We start from the raw sequence: 22350 nt of genomic DNA, 5'->3' as shown, positions 1-22350 counted from the left end.
GGTGAGCTAATTCCCCTTGTAGTGTAGTTCCTATTTTCCCAATAGGCTCTGCGCATTGGAATAATATAAACAATAGTTTAGACGTAGGACTGAGGTCGACTAGGTCTCTCTTGAATGTGTTAGACTTAATTAGGTTTGCCAGCTAGCTCACAGGTCACTAGAAACTTTCTCGAATGAACAGGGAGGAGTGAACTACCCTGATTAGACAAGAAGGGATTAGCTTCTGACAACCGCATAAACATGACAACTTTGCTTCCCCAGAATAAGGAGTATATCTCCAGAGTTGTGTGAAAACAATAGACAGCTATTTCACTCAGTCAATCGTGCATACTTAGTTTTACCAGAGTGCAGAGAAATAGAGAGACTGGCGATTTCAATAAAAGGTGTTATTTATTGAGTAGTCTTCTTTCTCATGCAAGAGAAATGAATTGCCACAATTGCAATACTTGTTATAAAGTAAAGTGCGTACAGTAAAAGGAGTATTATGAAATAATACTGTAAAAGCATTGTTATGGTTTCTGAGCCATATGATACTTAAAAGGTATAAAATATATACAATTACATACAATGATAAAAGTTGACTAAACGTACTCAACTGATGTTTCTAAATACGCCTACCCCAGTGTACCTAACCTAAGCCTAGTACGTGGGAAGGAGTAAAGGAGTATTTAAGTTAAGTTAGTTTTGCCAAGAATCTGACTCAAGAATTCTCTAAGGATCTAATCAGCTCCGTACCTTGGTTTTAGAATGAAGGAGGTCTTGTATCTCGCTCCCAGGACTTCATCTCCCAGTAACCCACAAGGGTGACTGGAAACACTGGAGCTGGATTTTCTCGGCAGGAGAAAAAGACAGCGTCTCTTTCAGTGCGTCAAATGGGAGGGACGGCTTCCTTCGGCACTCGCATCAGCTGGGCTTCGGATAAGTAGATAGCCGCTCTGCTCCAAACCACTGTGTCTTGCTTAAGGCAAACGCTGGTATATTTATACTTGGAAGGTGCCGTGTTTGACGTAAGGTTGGACATAAGACGTCAATAAAATATGTCACTAAGAACTGGCCGTTCTTTCGGACTCGCAGGAGTTTTAGGACAAATCAAAACAAAAGCATGGGGAATTCCCAGGTTGTTGGAGGTTTGGTTTATTTAAAGAACTCGTTGTACTTTCTAGGAGTCTAAGGAAGTAGCCTTGCCATATTTGGATTGCATTGGCTATTACTAAATATGGGTATGATTCTTATGCCTTTATAAGGGTATGATTTGTTAAAACCACATAAGGGCATACATTGGGAATATTTAATTAGGGTCCTAGATACGATCACAACACCCTTGAATACTGGGGGACCCTGAGGTAGGCATGGGCGGAAAATCCGTTCCGCTCGCGGATTTTGCGGATTTTCGGGAAATCCGCAATCCGCGAGATTTGCGAATTTCCTGCAAAATCCGCAAATCCGCGAGCAGCGGATTTTGCTCGCACTGCTCGCACTGTTCGCGTGAGTTTGCGCCCCGCGAATAAGTGCGAAATTGCAGAAATACGATCTAAGCAAAACTGAAAGTAACTACTTACCAGGTTCAAAAGTTCAGGCACATCATTAGTAGCCATTTCCTGTAGTGCTTCCTGAGGGGCCCCTCCAGAGTTCAGTTGCCAGTTGAAACTATTATGTGACCCTGCTCTGAACCTCAGAATAGTTACACATATGCCACAAAGGTCATGAATTACAGCTAAGGGAGACAAGCAGGAGCCAGGCTGGAAGTTAAAATCCATTAATCAGCCCCTAATTCATTATTGTCAGTTGGGGCAGGGCAGGTGTTGTAACTAATTTTGCAACAATGAAAGCACTTAGCAAGTGCAAAAGATCACTAATCAGGGCGCACTAAGGAAGCAGGTGCCAGCTAAAAAAATATTCTGTGACACATTAATCAGCCCCAAATTAATTCAGGTCACTTGAGGCAGGGAAGGTGTGCTTTGCTTTGCCGAAAATAATGTACACTGGACAACCAGAGGGTGTGGTGATGAAACAGAGGGTGGCATGGGTGGGCCAGAGGGTGGCATGAGTAGTCAGAGAGTGGCAGTGGTGACAGAGAGTGGCAGTGATGAAGAAGAGTGTCCCAAACAGGTTGGACACGTAGAAACAACAAGTTCGCAAAACTTGCGACCCGACAGGTAAGTTCGCAAATTGCGAAATTGTAAAAACCCTCGCGAACTGGCAGAAACACGGGCGAACACAAAAAAAAAAAAAATCCGCAAATTCGCGGGAATTCGCGGATTTTGCGGATTGCGAGTTCGCAAATCCGCAAATTCGCGGATTGCCAATCCGCAAAATCCGCTCATGCCTACCCTGAGGGCCAACTAGCCCACCAGGAACCTCCAGTATGCGCCAGGGGGCTGCATTATGGAGAGGTGCAATGAGGCCACGCCCCTTTTACACGTCTCTGCAATGCAGCCCCCTGGTACGTTTGCAGAAGGGGAACTAATTCCCCTTGCATACTGGGGGTCCCTGGGGGCCAACTAGCCCACCAGGAACCTCCAGTATGCGCTCGGGAAGGTACAGTACAGATTACTGTACTTCGTCTCTAGATATCACTATGATTTTCTCAGGAACTACTGAACGGATTTACACCATTTAACAATAAGCACAATCTGCAAACCGAACTCTACCTTTTTGCCAAATTTAGTGTAATTCTGTTCAGCCGTTCAGGCTGTAGCCCTGGCTAAAGGTCCTATAACTTTGCATGGGGAAAACACGTTTTGGGAATCCCCTTTTTTCTCAGTCCCCACTTGATGAATCACCCTCAAACTTTCAGGGAAGGAGCGGAGCGGAGCAGGCCATTTTCTTGGAGAATTTCGCGAAGATTCGTCCACCAGCGCCAAAGTTATTCCAAATAGAATGTTGTGGATTTCCTATTGAAACTAGGTCCTAGCTATAACTACCTACTGGCGACCGCCAGTCGGTACTCTATATCTATATCTATATCTATATTCATTGAAAAAATCATAGGTTTCAGCCATGTTATAGTTAGGAATTAGCATATAAAAAACCTTAGAAATTCAGTAAAAAAAACATAGGTTTCATCCATGTTATAGTTAGCTAGACATTTCTCTCATACAAAACAATTGAAATTCCTCCGTTATAGTTATTTCAGCTAACTATAACTCGCGCGCCTCCAATGCACTGCTGATGACGTCACATATTACATCACTCATGACATGGTCAGTGACATCACTCATGACATCACTGATGACATCTCAAATGACATCACTGATTGCTTATTCACTTCGATTGACATCACTTCGATTGCAACCATAACACAACTCCAGCAAAGCTCTCGAGGCCGTATGCTCACAATGCAGTATCAATCCTTACACCTGCTTCAAGCATATGCAAGGTTCTGACGCAGCATAAGATCAAAAGTAACTGAATGAAATGTTATACATTTCACTCAGTCTCTTTTAGGAGGCGTTGCTGCACCCCCTCCTGCACAGGAAAGCCTCCTTCTGGCGCAGGTATTTACAATGTAATGCACCCTCCAGATTCATCACATTCTTAATACAACACACCATGGCACATCTTTTGCACCACCGCTGTGTCACAAAAGTGATGCAACGGCTGTGTAAAAGAGGCACAAGGGGATTGTGAATCCGCCCCTCACACATACTAATTCACCCAGAGAGTTTCACCAGCAGTGCAAATTGAAGCACAGACTTGTAACATATTTATATACATATTTTACATTCAAGTCCTTCGGACATACTACAGTATACTATAGGTAAACACCTTATAGATGTATGCTGTAGCACTTCCTTACAGTTCTGCACTTTCACATTCTCCATACACTAGTAATATACTCATTCATTCATTTTTAAACTACATAATCATTCTGACAAACTTATACACATTAACATAGAAATAACCCCCCAGATTCACGAAGAACACATTTTGCGATTCCTTAATAGCGAAAAATACCAATTCGCTATTAAGGAATAGCAAAATGCTATTCATCAAGAAATCCATTCAAAAATAGCGATATCTAATAATTCCTTAATTGCGACTCGCAAATTGCGAGTCGCAATTAAGGAATATCTCCCCATTCATTCCTATGGGCCTAGAGGCCCATAGGAATGAATGGGAAGACCATCTCAATTTGCTAATCGCAATTAGCGATTCGCAAATTGAGACTGCGATTTCAAGGGTGCAGGGGTGTCCAAAGGACACACTGTTGCACCCCTGAAATTGATGTGTGCACATATGTTGTGCACACACATGCCCTTAGGGCATGTGTGTGCGCAACATGAAACTTTGTAAAATGCACTTTAGTGCATTTTTCAAAGTTTTTGCTATTTACCACGCAGTTTAACTTTGCGGTAAATAGCGGCCCCAGATTGCGAATTCGCAATTTTTAAATTGTTCATGAATTGCATTTAAGGAATCTCAAATTGAGATTCCTTAAATGTAATTCATCACAATTTAGCGATTTCTATAATTGCGATTTTTGCATTTAGGGTGATGAATCCCAAATGCAAAAATAGCACTCGGAAAGGGCCAGATTCTCAGAATCTGGCCCTTTGCGAGCCAAATTTACTTTGATGAATCTGGCTGATAGTTCTTTCTTTGACCAGTGAAGGTAGTTCTAAAAAGAACTGGGTTTTTTTCAGGTTTTACTTTTCAATTTTTTTTCTGTTTTGTCAACAAGTTTTTTTTTAAACTAAAAAAAATTGAACTGGAACTCAAAAAGTATCAAACAGGAACAAAAGAATGAAAAAATTAAAAAAAACTAATGTCAAAGACAGCGATGCTCATGCATCCTGCGTTTCATAAGATCAATAGACTGCTCCCTATAACACAAAAGTCTATCGCAATGAATGCATACAATTTTAACATCTGCAAAATCAGGATCAATTTGTGGGTGTGGACTGCTTGATGAAAATTCTGCTGCAGTAGTTGAGGTGCTTGCTGCAGAAGCAGGTGGGTTCTCCTGCAACTTCCGTCTTGCAGCTCGAGCAAAGTTATTAGAGTGCAAGTTCTTCACATGTCGCACCATTTGCTGTGGCAAAGGAGTATTTTTTAGATGGATCACCCCTTGAAAGAGTTGTTTGGCAAATTTTACAGGTTTCTTTTGGAGCATTAACCTTTTTTTGCCCTTCTGGAAAAGTAAAAAATTGCTTCTTTCTTCTTCTATGGAGGTTGTTCAGGAATGAAACCTCCCTCTGAAGAACTGCTGGAAGATGAGTCCATTGCTCTTATAATGATCTTCCTTCTATTTGAGAAAATTATCAGAAAAAATGATTCTTCTTAGCAAGTCAAAGTCGAATGATTATAATGGGATAGAACTTTCAACAGTTACAATAGGAAAAGTTATGAACCAATCAAATCTCTCCTTTTAAAGTCACATGACTTTACGTACGCTTATGATGCACTTATGCAGCTCTTTCGATACCAGTACTCGTGATGTTCTACCGAGATTTGTGTAATTGTTTTTAAAACCAATATATGATTGCTAAAACTGTAAAAAAAATGTTCATAGTTATCCCAAATAATATCTTGCCTTCTTATGTACATTAAATACATAAATATATGTTTTTAACCATGTAGAAACATTGGCGCCTTTCGCGTACAGGGCGCCGTTCATGACGTCACACTTAACCTTTGATGCGACGCGTAACGTCAAATAATATTCGTACTGTATGCGCGGGTACACGCTGACTATGATTAGCAGTACATGTATGGTGTGATCACCCTCTCAGTGACAAATCAGAGCACAGGGCGCACTAACGAGAATGATTACAAGTGGTCACTCATTGGAGATCCGATTCTGGGCCTGCCTCTGCGCACATAATAACACCGCCCCCATCTCTCTCTGTTGTTAATTGTTGGTGCACACACTCACACTTGCACATGCGGTTACACGCCTGCCCACATGCCACCACCTAGCATGCTTGCTATCACTAAGCCTTGAAACCGATACATTAGCCAATGTGATGTCCCCCAAGGCCATCATTCTTATAGACCGCGAAAACGCTACCAATGATGGTCCTGGGCTTGGTTTGCTCAGCCCCCGCGGTTCCCATATAATCCGAACACTAACGTGAGCATGCTCTCTTTTGCCTGCTTGTGCTGCAGTGACAGACAGAGTGTCGTCAACGATTTTACTACAAACTCACAGCTCGAGCGGAGGAAGACTCCTGACACTCAACGTGGTATCACTACTGCTGCCACCCAGCCACAATACCACCCCATACCTAGTGAAACCGCAGCCTTTGAAGACACGACAAAAAACGACAGAAGCAAAGGTAAGAGGAGCCGTCACAACATCAGACTCCGCTGTAAATTGTATATGCATAATGCTATTTTTTTCTCCATCATATGACTCTCCTACCCCTTTGTGGTTTAAAATTGTATGCACATAGTATAAAAATTTCTACCTAAGTCACGAGGTCCTATACACCTCTAATTTGATAAATTATGTGTCCATAAATTTCTGTGTCGTATTTCTGTACTACGCCACATGCTTAGGCCTCTATCGTTAATAATTGTGCGTCCATCATGAATATTTTTTTTTCTGCGTCACGAGGCCGTCCGAGGCAGGCCCGGACTGGCCGTTGCAGGCACAGGCAAACCCACGATACGCCGCAAGAGTGGGGGCCAGTTTTGGGCCCCTGGGGGCCGATTTTGTTAGCTGCAAAATCGGCCATGTAACAAAATTGGCCGAAAACTGGTTCCGCCAAAGAGCTCGGTCGCACCCCTAACTCCCATCCTCCCGGGGGAGGGGGTTGGAGGGCAGCCGCACTTTGCCAGGGCCGGTTTTGGTTCCTAGTCCGGCCCTGCTCCCAGGCCTCTATTCTTATTAATCTTCCTATTTTGATCCTAATATTTCCTTCTGTATTACGGAGCACTCCTACACCTTTTTTTATAAATTGAGCTTCCATGTATTTCTGTATCCTATTTTTGAAGTGTGTCACGTGCTTTACAATGTGTTCTTTTTATTGTATGTTCATAATGGTATTCTTTTCTGCATCACATGCCCCTCCTGCCCCTCAATGATTTTCTATGTACATAGTATAAGGGAGGACCCAGGGGGAGCCGTGCACAATCCGCTCTCTCCCCTGGGTTGGTTCGCACAAGGGAACTGGCCAACGGTGCAAGGGGGGTGATTAGCTAGTTGGAGCGGAAGTGAAAAGGGATAAATAGGGGTAGAAAGGGCGGGAAAAGGAACTGTGCCGGGGATGCGGGTGGCGAAGGTTGTTTTTGCCCCACCCACCCTCTGGCTCTTACAGGTGCTATTTGTTTGTTGTTTTATTGTTCTTTGGGTACTGCCGAAGCTGGTTATTCCTGGTTGCCACGCTAAGACAAATCTAGGTGCAATTTTAGTTGGTAGGCACTTTTTCTGGGGGGTGGGCAGCCTGGACCGGGTTGCTCCATCCTCAAAGAGCAGTTAAAGGAATGGAGGAGGGTATCAACAAGAGTCAGTTGCCCCTGGGTTTGTTTGGGTTAACTTGGTGGGGGTTTCATCTTTCATAAGGATGCTAAGATAAGTTGAAGGATTTTTTTTGTTTATTAAATAATGAATAGCAAGATATTTGATTAGAAGTTAATTTGCACCTGTCTTACTAAAGTGGCCTTTCTTCCTAACCAAGAAGTTGTGGACAGTGAATAATTGCGCGAACGTTTCTTTCTATCCATCACGTGTCCCTCCCAGCTCTGCTTTGCTTAATTTTTCTGGAATATATGCTTTCTGGTTCATCGTATTTGCTCCCGGCTAATTCTCCCATTAGTTTTAATATTTATTACTGCATCACGTGACACTCCCAAGCCTGAATTTGTTTTTGAATACTTGTAAGTCTGAACGAATGTAATTGGCAGCCACGGCTCGTGCATGACGTTACGCCGGGCAGTGATGTCAGCAGCCATGGCTCGTGCAGGGCATTACGCCGGGCGGTGACCGAATATAGCATATGGACGATATCAGGTAAGTACCGAAAAAAAAAAAAACACATTTGGCGATGCAGCGCGGTACTTACCTGACAAACTCCATATCCCGCATTTTACAACCCCCACCCTGCCCCTCCTCTGCCTGACGTCACCGCCAGGCGTAACGCCCTGCACGAGCTGTGGCTCCTTAAATGCAATCGCAATTTAAGGAATCTCAATTTAGAGATTCCTTAATTGCGATTTTTGCATTGGGATGATGCATCCCAAATGCAAATATACTGGTCACAAATGGAAAGATTCTGAGAATCTGCCAGTTTGCGACCGTTTTTTTGCTTGATGCAAATTTACTCGTAAATACCAAACAGGGTTTCAAGGATAACATGTATTTTGCAAACTACCTTTTCAATGGTTAGTATTGCTATTATGATTCCCTAATATACATCTTTTTTACGTTTACAGTCTATTGAAAAGTATTGTGGTGTCTGCAACCAAAAAGCTTCAGCAACTTATACAGAAAACTTTATGTTAAGAATCTTTTCTGAGAAGCGTGCACTATATTTGAAAGATGACTAGGCACCGTCAATTTCATATTCTGATTCAAATTCAAGGCCCGTTATCAAGCTTTTTTCATATAGATACTTCACTGGCAAAAGGCAGTGGGAAATTTGTACACTTGCTGCATTTTTTCGCAGGGGTTATGAACTATTGCACAATTTCATATTCCTATTCAAACTACAGTCCCTTTATCAAGCCCTTTTTATTCTATCAACTACCCCGGCCGAAGGCCGTAGGAAATTTGAACTCTTGCTGCCTTTCTTGGCTGGGGTTATCAATTATCCTTCTTGTAATACAAATACAAAGTGCAGGCCCTTTATTGAGCCTTCTTGGTAACTATTACTCGTGAATGGCAGTGGATAATTTGCACACTTCCTGCCGTTCATGTATGTAAAAAAGCTTAACAAAAGTCTACCAATATTAAAAAAAAGAGCCAGTATAGTCTATGGTTATCAAATCTTCTCTTTGTTATTCTAGTTCAAAGTGCAGGCCCTTTACTGAGCCTTCTTTCAAACTACTACCCGTGAATAGCAGTGGCTAATTTGCACACTTACAGCCTTTCTTAGTTTTTTAATTATTCATGTTCCACTCAATCAACACATTATCTAAACGTACACACACCTACTTGCTGTCTTTCTTCACTATGGTTATCAACTATTCTATTTCATATTCGTATTCAAACTACAGGCCCTTTATCGAGCCTTTTTGTGGTAGCAAGTATCCCAGCCAAAGGCAGTAAAAAATTGCACACTTGCTGCCTGTCTTGGCTGCGATTATCAATTGTTCAACAATTTCATATTCTGATACAAACTCATGGCCCTTTATTGAGGCTTTTTGTTGTACCTACGACTACGACCGAAGGCAGTGAAAATGTACACACTAACTGCCTTTCTGGGCTAGGAGATATCAATTATTGTTCAATTTCATTTTCTGATTCAAAGTCAATCACCTTTATTGAATCTTTTTATTGTAGCTAATACCCCGGCCAAACAAAGTAGGATATTTTCACACTTGCTGCTTTTCTTAACTGGGGTTGTCAATTATTTTAAAAATACATGCAAACTTAGCAACATTATGTTCTTTTGGAAAAAAAATTTCAAACTAATCGTCTCTGAAAAACTTGTTTGACATGTTCAGTCATTTCTCCAATTCTTATTTCTTGTAGAATAGTTCCATATTCAGCATCATTTCCTTATTGCATATTTGTAATAACTTCCTTATATAAAAAATATAACCAAATGTTAACATTACCAATGCTACATTACATAATTTACTTATACTACCTATGGAGTATAACAACAAATTACAATACCACAAGATATCTGGACAAGCTTGTTGTGAAGACTCTTGAAGAAAATTAAACTTCTCATTATTGATCACATAAGCATGCTATCAAACTTAATGCTTGCCTTTGTGCATTTAGGAATGCTACATACTCTTAAAACAGAGTATGACATATTATTCTCAATTTATTTAAGGCACAGACAATTGTACTATGTCCTCAGATTCTGTTAACTGTACAAAATAACATTCATCAATCTTTGTGACGAGTAGCACCTTCAATATACATTGCAGACATCAGGGTTCACAACTTCACTTCAGCTTTCCTTCTACATTAACCCTTTCCTTGCTACCGTCGGCCATTGGCCGACGGCAGCACTACCTCCCCAGTGCTGCCGTCGGCCAATGGCCGACGCAGCCCCGCCCGCACACGGAAACGCCCGCACCGGGTTAATGACATCATTGAATCCAGCCTTGCTTTACTTAAGACAGAGACAAATATACTGCCTCCTCAGATTCTGTTCTTTGTGACTAAATAGCATCCATCGATCTTTATGTCAACAACCGCTGTTAATCTACACTGTGTACAGCTGCATCCACAAATTCAATTCAGATTTCCTTCTACATTAAGGACAGTATTGTATTCTGCCTTGCTTTCCTTATTATACTGTGTCTTCAGATTCTGTTATCTGTGGCTAAATAGCATTCTTCGATCTTTTTCTCAACAACTGCCTTCAATCTACACTGCAGACAGCTGAGTTAACAACTTGAATTCAGCTTTCCTTCTACATTAAAGACACCATTGTATTCAGCTTTACTTTCCTTAAGACAGACACAATTATACTGCGTCCACAGATACTATTAACTTTCTCAACTTGACTTGACAGATCTTTCTGTCAACAACTACCTTCAATCTACACTGCAGACAGCTGGGTTCACAACTTCAATTCAGCTTTCCTTCTACATTAAGGACAGCCTTGTATTAAGCCTTGCTTTCCTTAAGGAAGAGACAATTATACTGTGTCCTCAGGTTATGCAAACAGTGACAAAATAGCTTTCATCGATCTTTTTGTCAACAACTGCCTTTAATCTACACTGCAGACAGCTGGGTTCACAACTTGAATTCAGCTTTCCTTCAAACATTAACAACACCATTGTATTGAGCTTTACTTTCCTTAAGACAGACACAATTATACTGCGTCCACAGATACTGTTATGTTGTACAACTTGCATTGACAGATTTTTCTGTCAACAACTACCTTCAATCTACACTGCGGACAGCTGGTTTCACAACTTCAATTCAGCTTTCCTTCTACATTAAGGACAGCATTGTATTCAGCCTTCCTTTCCTTAAGGCAGAGACAATTATACTGTGTCCTCAGGTTAGGCAAACAGTGAAAAAATACCTTTCATCGATCTTAGTGTCAACAACTGCCTTCAATCTACACTGCAGACAGCTGGGTTCACAACTTGAATTCAGCTTTCCTTCTACATTAAGGACACCATTGTATTGAGCTTTACTTTGCTTAAGACAGACACAATTATACTGCTTCCACAGACACTGTTAACTTGTAGAACTTGCATTGAAAGATCTTTCTGTCAACAACTACCTTCAATCTACACTGCGGACAGCTGGGTTCACAACTTTAATTCAGCTTTCCTTCTACATTAAAGACAGCATTGTATTCTGCCTTGCTTTCCTTAAGGCAGAGACAATTATACTGTGCCCTCAGTTAGGCAAACAGTTACAAAATACCTTTCATCGATCTTTGTGTCAACAACTGCCTTCAATCTACACTGCAGACAGCAGGGTTCACAACTTGAATTCAGCTTTCCTTCTACATAAAGCACAACATTGCATTCAGCCTTCTTTTCGTTAAGGCAGAGACAATTATACTGTGTCTTCACATTCTGTTAACTGTACAAAATAGCATTCATCGATCATTGTGTCAACAACTGCCTTCAATCTACACTGTGGACAGCTGCATTCAGACCTTCAATGTAGCTTTCCGTCTACATTAAGGACATCATTACATTCAATATTGTTTTCCTTAACGCAGATACAATTCTACTCTGTCCTAAGATTATGTTAACTGTACAAAATACCATTCATCAATGTTTCTATTGATTAGTACCTTTGATCTACATTACAGACAGCAGTGTTCACAACTTCAATTCAGTTTTCCATGTAAATTTCTTTTCACTATGTATGCTGAGAACTGCCTTCAATTAATTCTGCACTCAGTAGACTTCACAACTAGATACCAAGAGCGCCAGCACTACAGAAAACATTCAATACAATCTTCATTTACTTAAAACACAGACCATTGCACCATATCCTCACAGTTTCTTAAACTTTGAACACTAGGAAATTTAGCTTTTATTGATTTAATGCACACAAAATTCTACTATATATGTTTCACATTTTGTTTAAATAAGTGACAAAAAACATTCATCTATGTCTGTTAACAACTGCCTTCAATCCACACTGCACAGGGAACATACAAGCTCACCTCCAAAGATACTACTTACTCAGCGCACCATAAATAATCACAAACAAGAATAAACACTTTTATGTCACAGTGAGACATACTGTCCCTTTTAGATGGAATTGATGCAGAATTCAATCAACAAAAGACATTACTTCAATTACTGTGCCTCACCCGACCAGACATCATCACAGGGTACATTCAAGCTCAGCGCCAAAGGTATTACTAGCTGAGTGCACCACAAATCATGACCATGTCACCGTATTGAATGACATGACTTATTTACAAAAAAATACATCATACTTTTTGAAAATATACTTCAACTTACTTCTGTGAATGGACAACCAATATTTATTAGAAAACTTGATTTTAAAGATGTTGCTACCAATCCGTGCTGCTTGCACCACACAACATCACACTTTCTTGCTTTAGATGCACACTTGCTTCCTTTCTTGGCTGGGATTATCAATTATTCCCCCAGTTTCATATTCTAATTGAACGTCAAGACCCTTTATCGAACCTTTTTCTAATTTCTACTACCCCAGAAGAAGGTTAATACTCCCGAACTAATCTGTAAAATGTAGCAAACAACTCTTTCAAGGGATGATCCATCCAAAAAATACTCCTTTGGCACACCAAATATGATGCGACATGTAAAAACTTGCACCCCAACAACTTCACTTGAGCTGCAACACAGAGATTGCATGACAACCCACTTGCTGCTGCACCAACCACATCAACTGCTGCAACAGCATCTTCGGCAAGCAGTCCATACTCACATATTGATCTTGATTTTGGCAAACTTAAATTTCTATGCATTTATTGCGATTAACTTTTCTGTTCCGTCAAATACTCTATCAACTTCATCAAAAACAAAAAAAGGTCACTCTCCTCAACATCACTCACTACACATTTATCAAGCTTTTTTCTTTGAAGAACTATCCCTTTCAAATGCAGTGAGAAATTTGCACACTTGCTGCCTTTCTTGCCTGGAGTTGTCAATTGTCCTTCTTGTAATACAAATTCAAAATGCAGGCCCTTTATTGAGCCTTCTTGGTAACTATTACTCGTGAATGGCAGTGGGTTTTCAGCAGTTCCTGCCTTTCATGTATAAACAAAAGCTTAAAAGTCTAAAAATATTAAAAATGAGCCAGTATAGTCTATAGTTATCAAATCTTCTGTTTCTTATTGAAATTCAAACTACAGGCCCTTTAATGAGCCTCATACTCATGAGATTTTGGATATTACTTTGAATATAATTGAAGAACTAATCGTATCTGTCACAGACAATGAGAGTGAAGAAGGAGAAATTACTGCTGCAAACATGTATTGTGATTTTGTACACGAAAGCTTTGATGGAAGTTTTAAATTATGTTGACATTTTAGTACAAATTAAATCAAAAACTGCTGCCTTCAATCTACACTGCAAACAGCTGGGTTCACAAATTAAATTCAGCTTTCCTTCTATATTAAGGACCGCATTACATTTAACATTGTTTTCCTTATCACAGATACAATTCTACTCAGTCCTCACATTCTGTTATCTGTAACTAAATAGCATACTCCAATCTTTGTGTCAACAACTGCCTTCAATCTACACTGCAGACAGCAGACTTCACAACTTCAATTGAGCTTTCCTTCCACATTAAGGACCGCATTACACTCAACACTGTTTTCCTTACCACCAATACAATTCTATGTTGTCAGATTCTGTTATCTGTAACTAAATAGCATTCGTCAATCTTTCTGTCAACAACTACCTTCAATCTACACTGCGGACAACTGGGTTGACAACTTGCATTGACCAATCTTTCTGTTTTCCTTATCACACATACAATTCTACTCTCCTCAGATTCTGTTATCAGTCACTAAATAGCAATCTTCAATCTTTGTCTCAACAACTGCCTTCAATATACTCTGCAGACAGCAGAGTTCATAACTTCAATTGAGCTTTCCTTCTGCATTAAGGACCGCATTACATTCAACACTGTTTTCCGTATCACAATTACAATTCTATGTCCTCAGATTCTGTTATCTGTAACTAAATAGCAATCTCCAATCTTTGTCTCAACAACTGCCTTCAATCTACACTGCAGACAGCAGGGTTCAAAACTTCAATTCAGCTTTTCTTCTATATTAAGGACCGCATGACATTTAACATTGTTTTCCTTATCACAGATACAATTCTACACAGTCCTCACATTCTTTTATCTGTAACTAAATAGCATTCTTCAATCTTTGTGTCAACAACTGCCTTCAATCTACACTGCAGACAGCACACTTCACAACTTCAATTGAGCTTTCCCTCTACATTAAGGACCGCATTATATTCAACACTGTTTTCCTTATCACAAATACAATTCTATGTCATCAGATTCTGTCATCTGTAACTAAATAGCATTCTTCAATCTTTCTGTCAACAACTACCTTCAATCTACACTGCGTACAACTGGGTTGACAACTTGAATTCACCGATCTTTCTGTCAACAACTACCTTCGATCTTCACTGCAGACAGCATGGTTCACAACTTCAATTCAACTTTCCTTCTACATTAAGAAGAGCAATGCATTTAGCCTTGCTTTCCTTAAGGCACACACAATTATACTGTATCCTGAGATTCTATTATCTGTGACTAAATGGCATTCATCGACCTTCGTGTCAACAACTGCCTTCAATCTACACTACGGACAGCTCAGTTCACAACTTCGATTGAGCTTTCCTTCTACATTAAAGATAGCATTGTATTCAACCTTGCTTTCCTTAACACAAACACAATTCTGCTGTGACCTCAAATTCTGTTATCTGCAACTGAATAGCATTCTTCAATCTTTGTATCAACAACTACCTTCAATCTACCCTGCAGACAACAGGGTACACAACTTGCATTCAGTTTTACTTCTACATTAAGGACAGCATTGTATTCAGCCTTGCTTTCCTTAAGGCAGAGACAATTGTACTATGTCCTCACATTCTGTTAACTGTACAAAATAGCATTCATCAATATTTGTATCAATTAGTACATTCAATGTACATTACGAACAGCAGGATTCACAACTTCAATTCACTTTTGCATGTAAATTTCTCTTATGTCTACAAAGAAGAGCCTTCAATAAATTCTGCGCTCACTAGAGTTCACAACTAGGTACCAATACCGCCAGTAGTACAGAAAACATTCAATACAATCTTGATTTATTTAAAACAGACAATTTCACAATGTCATCACATTTCCTTACAGTTTGTACTTAAGGAAATTCAGCCTTCATTTTTTAAAATTATAGATGTTTCTACTGTATGCCTTCAGATTTTATATTAAAAAAGAGATAAAAAGCAATGCTCCATTTCTGTGTCAACTACTGCCTTCGACCTACTCTATGGACAAGAGGATTAACAACTTCAATTCACCATTCCATGTACACTAACGACATTGAATGTAGCTTTGCTTTATTTAAGACAGACAATTGTACTGTGTCCACACATTCTGTTAACTGTGACAAAATTGCATTCATCGATCCCTTTAATGAAGGCCACAAGTACATTGAAAAGAGAAACTAACACATCATTTTTCAGTCATTTTTTCTAGGAGAATGGAACAATAGATCAAGTTCTAAGCCTTTTTTTAATGACAAGTTATCTTCAGAGTAATGATTTGCGTACAGAGGACACTAGTATTCGTACCTATGATGTTAGAAATGGTTGTGCTATTGTGAAACACAAAATTGTTTCTAGAAATGCAAAAGAAGTGTTACCTGAGGATCTTTTAGGGACACGTTCTAAAACTCCAGTGAACACTTCCAATTGTAGTAGTATTTATACTGTAAGTGAAGAATCTATATTTTTTTTAATGCACATTTTTATCTAAGTATAATAAAAAAAGTGTTAAACAAAACATTAAGATATGGCACGCACTAGACTCTTGCAGAGTGAGAGAAAATACTGGTTTGCAAAGTCATTCCCTGCCTTATCTTTCTAAAAAAGTATGCCAAAGTGTTTTTCACCAATTCAGAATGTTACCAATTCATCATACTCAAATCAGAAAATTAATCAGAACATTGTATTACGCAAAAATTCCAGCACTGATGTTAAAAAAATGAACAGTACTCTTTTCTGTGCATCTGTATCAGATGTAACAAATGTCTCTGAAGAAATTCAGCTTAGTTACTTTGGTCCTCAGGAAAACCGTGCAGAAACTGAGATATTAATAGAAGAAAATGTGGAACAGAATGTACAATGTTGTACTGTAGATAATTGTGAGCAACATACTACAAAGTTGTAGGTGATTTCACTAACACCAAAACATCAAATTATTCTTCCATTTGTTTTCAACAAACTCGTTATAAAAATCAAACCAGTACTGTTCATCTGTATTTAAAAAGGAAAATATTAATGACAAAACATTTCGCAACGTATTTGTCACAGAATTGTTTTGAATTGCATTCTAATCAGCATATTTCTAAATATTTTTATAACAAATTAGATAAGAACAAAATGCCTCCTAGTGCTGTGCATAATAATGTAGACTTCGTAATGATTCCTTCTGAACTGATGGATTTATATACCTATGAATCTATTGTTATTAAATGTGTCCATCCATTTCAGGCTATTATTCGTATAGAGCCTAACACAGAAAAATGTCCTCCTTTTCATTTACAGAGAGAACCCACCTACTGCTACACCAAGCACAGCAATTGCTGCAGCAGCCTATTCAGCAAGCAATCCACACCCACAAATTAATCCCCATTTTGGTGAAATTAACATTCTATGCATTTATTGTGATGAAGTTTTCTCTTACGAGGAACAGTCTATAAAACCTAAGAAAATGCATGGATCAGGAGCACCACTATGCTCAACATTACTTTCTTCACATTATCTTCTAATTAGTATGAACTACCTCAGCCGAAAGCAGTGCTTAAATTGCACACTTTCTGCCTTTCTTGACTGGTATTATCAATTATTCTTCAATATCACATTCTGATTGAACGTCAAGGCCCTGCATCGAGCCTCTTTGTTGTAACTACTTCTCCGGCTAAAGGCACTGGGTAATTTGCACACTTGCAGCCATTTTAATAAATGTGTTCTTATAACATCTCATAACTTAATAGACCTGAAATAATTTCATCATGTATTTCATATACCTCATTTTCAATTTCAAAACTCATATGATCATACTCATTGTCATGAAATTCTTCCAGAATATCAACATCTAACCTTTAATCTAGGAAATCACAGCTAATATCTCCAGCATTTATATCTTCCTCTTCATTCTTGCCACTCGTTAAAAGTATGTCCAGCTCTTCTATGACACTGTTATTAATTTTGAAAATGTGTTAAAATTCTGTTGTTGATTTTCCATACAGAATTTCTTCTGTTGTAGCTCCTTGTACATAAACACTTCTTTTTATCTTAACTATAATATCAGCTCATGTGGTGCTTCAAAAAAATATATTAAATATTTATTTTTCAAATAAAACAATATTTTGTACATAAGTATATTCTATTTGAAAAACATTGCACAATTAAATACAATAAATACTGTCACTCTACATTGTGTCAAGTATTTTATTCATCCTACCTACTGTTTTGCAAAATTAAAACCGAGACAACAGCAGTGCCCCCATTATGTTGTCAATTAGGGTGGAGGGAGGCAAACAAAAAACAACACTGCCACAGACGGTACGCTGTGGAACTCATTCTAACGAGACGTAGAAACATACTATAAATAAAACGGAATACAAGTAAAGAAAAAGAAAAAACATACCTACATGACAAAGTCACTGGACTAATACTCTGTTCCCCAACACAAAAAAGAATTTAGCAAAAACTATATAACATATGTTTAAGGAGCTGCAAATGAACCCATTCCCCGGGTTTCAAAAAATATCATTAGGAACCGTGTGGAGAACACCAATGCCCACACGGTCCCAGCCTTCTCCTTGTATCCTTTGAGAGCCGGCATTGCTTTCTCAGAGAGAGCAGTTTATATGCTGCTCTTTAACGAAATGCAATGTAATTCCTACTTGAAAGACACAGCAGCTTAACTTGCTCTCCTTTTCAAATAGGAAACCGGTTTCCTGTGCTAAAGTGGGAGACGCGACACTCCCGCCCTACCATACCAAACAGCAGTGTCCCGAGGGGAACACCCCGGGACACTGCAGGAGTCGGTCCTGAGACATGGTGGTCCCCAGAACAATCAAGAGCTCCAGGACGGAATCAGCGCTACCCCCTCCCAACATTAAAAAACCCTGAAAAGTGGTAACCCCCGGAGCTAGGAGGTCCGTGCCCTCACGGCCACCCTATTTTAAAGATTACTGCCCCAGGAGGGTGGCGGACCCCAGGGCATATATGCCCCCCAGGCCACACTTAATAAAACATGCCTGCTGACACGTCCTACTTTGAAGCGTTGACAGCCAATCAACATGCAACTCGTGATTGTACGTCCCCGTACACTGCAAATTTTTCCATTGCAAATAAAAAAAATATATAGAGCTTAAAAATCCATGAACGACCCCCTGAGCAAACCTACAGCATCAGAATGTTTCTACCATTCCCCCTTTCCTTATTTCTGGCCTTTTGTTTTTTTTTTAAACTGTTTTCTTCTGACTCGATTCTAGCGACCAACAACACGACTGCCAACACTTCCTGTTTTGCAGTGTCGACAACCAATCAGCATGCCGCTCGTGCACATAAATACGCGTACTCCGCGATTTTTCTATTCAAAATAAAATTTTAAAAAATTGTCTAAAAATTCTAAACCTAACCCCTAACAAAGCCTACAGGGTCCGGATGGTTCTACCCTGCCCCCTTTCCTTATTTCTCAACTTTGTTTACTGTTTTCGAGTGACTCGCTTCTAGCGACGAACAAGATGGCTGCCAACACTTCCTGGTATCGAGTGTTTACAGACAGTTCACAACCAATCAGCGTGCAGCTCCTGCTTGTAATTCTATGTATTTCCGTACAGGTACTCCGCGATTTTTTTTTTTTTTAAAAGAAGAAAAATAGAGCTTGTCGCCAGTAGGTAGTTATAGTTAGGACCTAGTTTCTATAGGAAATCCACAACATTCTATTTGAAATAACTTTGGTGCAGATGGACGAATCTTTGTGAATTTCTCCAAGAAAATGGCCTGCTCCACTCCGCTCCTTCCGTGAAAGTTTGGGGGTGATTCGTCGAGTGGGGGCCGAGAAACAAGGGGTCCCAAAACATGTTTTCCCCATGCAATTTTCTATAGGGACCTTTAGCCAGGGCTACAGCCCGAACGGCTGAACGGAATTACACCAAATTTGGCAGTGAGGTAGAGTTTGGTTCGCAGATTGTGCTTTTGGTGTAAATCCATTCAGTAGTTCCTGAGAAAATCATATTCATAGTGATATAGTGAGACAAAGTACAGCACGCGTACCGAAATCCGTACAATTATGAGCACGAGCTGCATGCTGATTGGATGTCAACTTTCTGTCAACACTCCAAACCAGGAAGTGTTGGCAGTCATCTTGTGCCTCGGTAGAACCGAGTCATGGGAAAACAGTACAACAAAGCTGAAAAAAAAGGAGAGGGGGCATTATAGAAAGATCCTGACTTTCTAGGCCTGCTCAGGGGGTCCCACATGGATCTTTAGGCCCCCAATTTAAAGAAAAATAAGAAATAAGAAATTGCGGGGTACGCGTATAGGTTAAAAAAAACAGAAATACATTTTATTCTTAATTAGCCTCCCGGGGGGCCAAATCTCAGGGGCAATTTTTATCTATAAAGGGGGGCTTGTAAGGCCCCCCACAGGCCCAAGGACCACCCCCCCCCCCTCGGGGTTTAAAAAAAAAAAGTATGTTTTCACCTCCCCCTCCCCCCATACATGCCCCGGGGACCGCCACCTTCCTGGGTCAGTAATATCTAAAATGAGCTTTCAGCTCCAGGGACCTGGACCCCCCAGGGCTTTTTAATGTTGGGAGGGGGTCGCGGGGTTCCCCTCCTGAAGCCCTTGATGGCAATGGGGACCACCGCCTTCCAGGGCCGGCTGCTGCAGTGTCTCGGGGTGCCTACCCCCGGGACACTGCTCTTTGCTATGGTAGGGCGGGAGCGTCGCTGTTCCCACTTTACAACAGCAAACCACTTTCCTATTTGAAAGAGAGAGCAAGTTAATCTGCTCTCTCTTTCAAGTAGTTAAGCAGATTGGGTTTAGATAGAGAGACCAGCATGTAAGCTGCTCTCTCTGACAAAGCAATGCCGGCTCTCGAGGGACGCGGGGAGGATCGTGGGGACATTGGGGCTAAAAAAACAGGGCCATATTATCAAGCCTGGGCGATAAAATTATTGCCGCTTTATCAGCAGGAAACTGCAGATAAAGTGGCAATAATGGGCTTGATAATATGCTCTATGGAATTCCAATCAAAGCTCATGTTAGATGTGAAGGACATCTAACATGAGCTTGGATTGGAATTCCATCGAGCATATTAAGAAGCCCATTATCGCCACTTTATCGGCAGTTTCCTGCCGATAAATGGCGATAATTTTATCATCCAGGCTTGATAATATGCCCCACAGTTATTTTTGATTACTAACTTTACTGGTGAAAATAAGGGCTATATTTCTTTGATAGTATATGAAACTTTCCGGGTTTTTTTGTGCACCAGTTGTACTCTCTATGCATGAGCAGCCTTGTTTCCAAGCCCATGTTTCTTTCTTTTTCTTTAAGTTCGCCAAGCAAAGCTGTCCTCATTTCAGGTATTACATTTTCCGCTTTCTTTTCCCAGGCCCTGTGTGTCATCCACTGCTATACTTTTGTAATATATTAATAATCATATTGCCGAGGCACCAAACGTTGATTACATACTCCGTCCTCCACCATTTTAGTAGTTTTCTTCCATTTTTTTTTTATACCTGTTACTTTCATTTCACCTTCCGACTATCTTGTCTGTGATCGATGAGATGTCCTGTGTTTGTCCTTGGCCTCCGATGTTATCAGACTTGGTCACACGTATACCTAAAAAGTCATTTGAAGCATGTAAGCCACAGCCATTACAACGCGTGTCCGTCACCAGAAAGCCATTATTATGCTTATGCCTTTATAATGGGTGGTAAATGTATATGGCTAACAACATACTCGTGATTCATCATTATCATCGCAGGTTGTTCACCCGCTCAGTGCTTCGGGCACCACTAACTCAGTGACCAAAGAGGCGATGCATGTAGTGGTGGGCCCCCTTGTTCGGTAGTTTGGGAACAACTCTAAAATGGCACAGAACACGTGCAACCCGTCTTTATTATACATAGGCTCACGTGTGTAGTGACGGATGTGCTGGATAGATGTGGTGTGGGTGTATACCAGCCATGAGAGAGTGTGTGTCGATCTGACACCTAGACCTGCAACTAAGAAATCACTGCAATGGAAATCTGGACTTTGTACTGTTGTTGTGTTTTTCTGGTAGCGTAAGCTCAGTCGGTTGTACTAACGTATTCAGTCTTGATTAACTTACCACCTCCCCCAGGGGCTTTTAAATGTTGGGAGAGGGGTCAATAATTGTGTTGGCTTTTCTTCTTTAGTGTGCAGTGCTATATTGTTTTATAAAATGTATAAGTCTTCAAACTATCTTTACTCTTACAACGTACATGCGATAAATCCTTAATTAATTTTAAAAGTAATATACGCTTTTTTAAAGTTTTAAAAAACTATTTTCATGATTATCCCAGATAATGTCTTCTCTTAATATGTACATTAAATACATAAATATATGTTTTTGAACAATTAGAATCTTTCGCGGAGTACGTGCACAGGGTGCTGTATATGGTGTCACGCGGGATATTATTATTATTTTATTTTTAAATGCAGGGTACGCGTTTTGGGCGAAAAAGAAAAAAAACGCGAAGCCCGCTTTATTCTTAAGTATCCTCTGGGGGGGCCAAATCTTTGGGGCAATTTGTTTTTCATAATGGGGGGCTAGAGGGTCTCCCCTGCGCGGGGATCGCTACCCCCCGGATCTTTAACTATATGTATGCAGGGGGCTCATGGCCCCCCAGAGTTCCAGGGACCGGCTTCTCCTCCACTCGATTCCCCCCCCGGCCTCTTTTTATTAAAAAAAATGTGCAAAGGGGTTGCAAATGTGGTATTTTGGTATCGTTT

Source organism: Lissotriton vulgaris, chromosome 4_1, assembly GCF_964263255.1.
Source record: "Lissotriton vulgaris chromosome 4_1, aLisVul1.2, whole genome shotgun sequence".
NCBI classification, from domain to species: Eukaryota; Metazoa; Chordata; class Amphibia; order Caudata; family Salamandridae; genus Lissotriton; species Lissotriton vulgaris.
The sequence above is the reverse complement of the archived record's forward strand: the minus strand, read 5'-3'. Positions refer to the sequence as shown.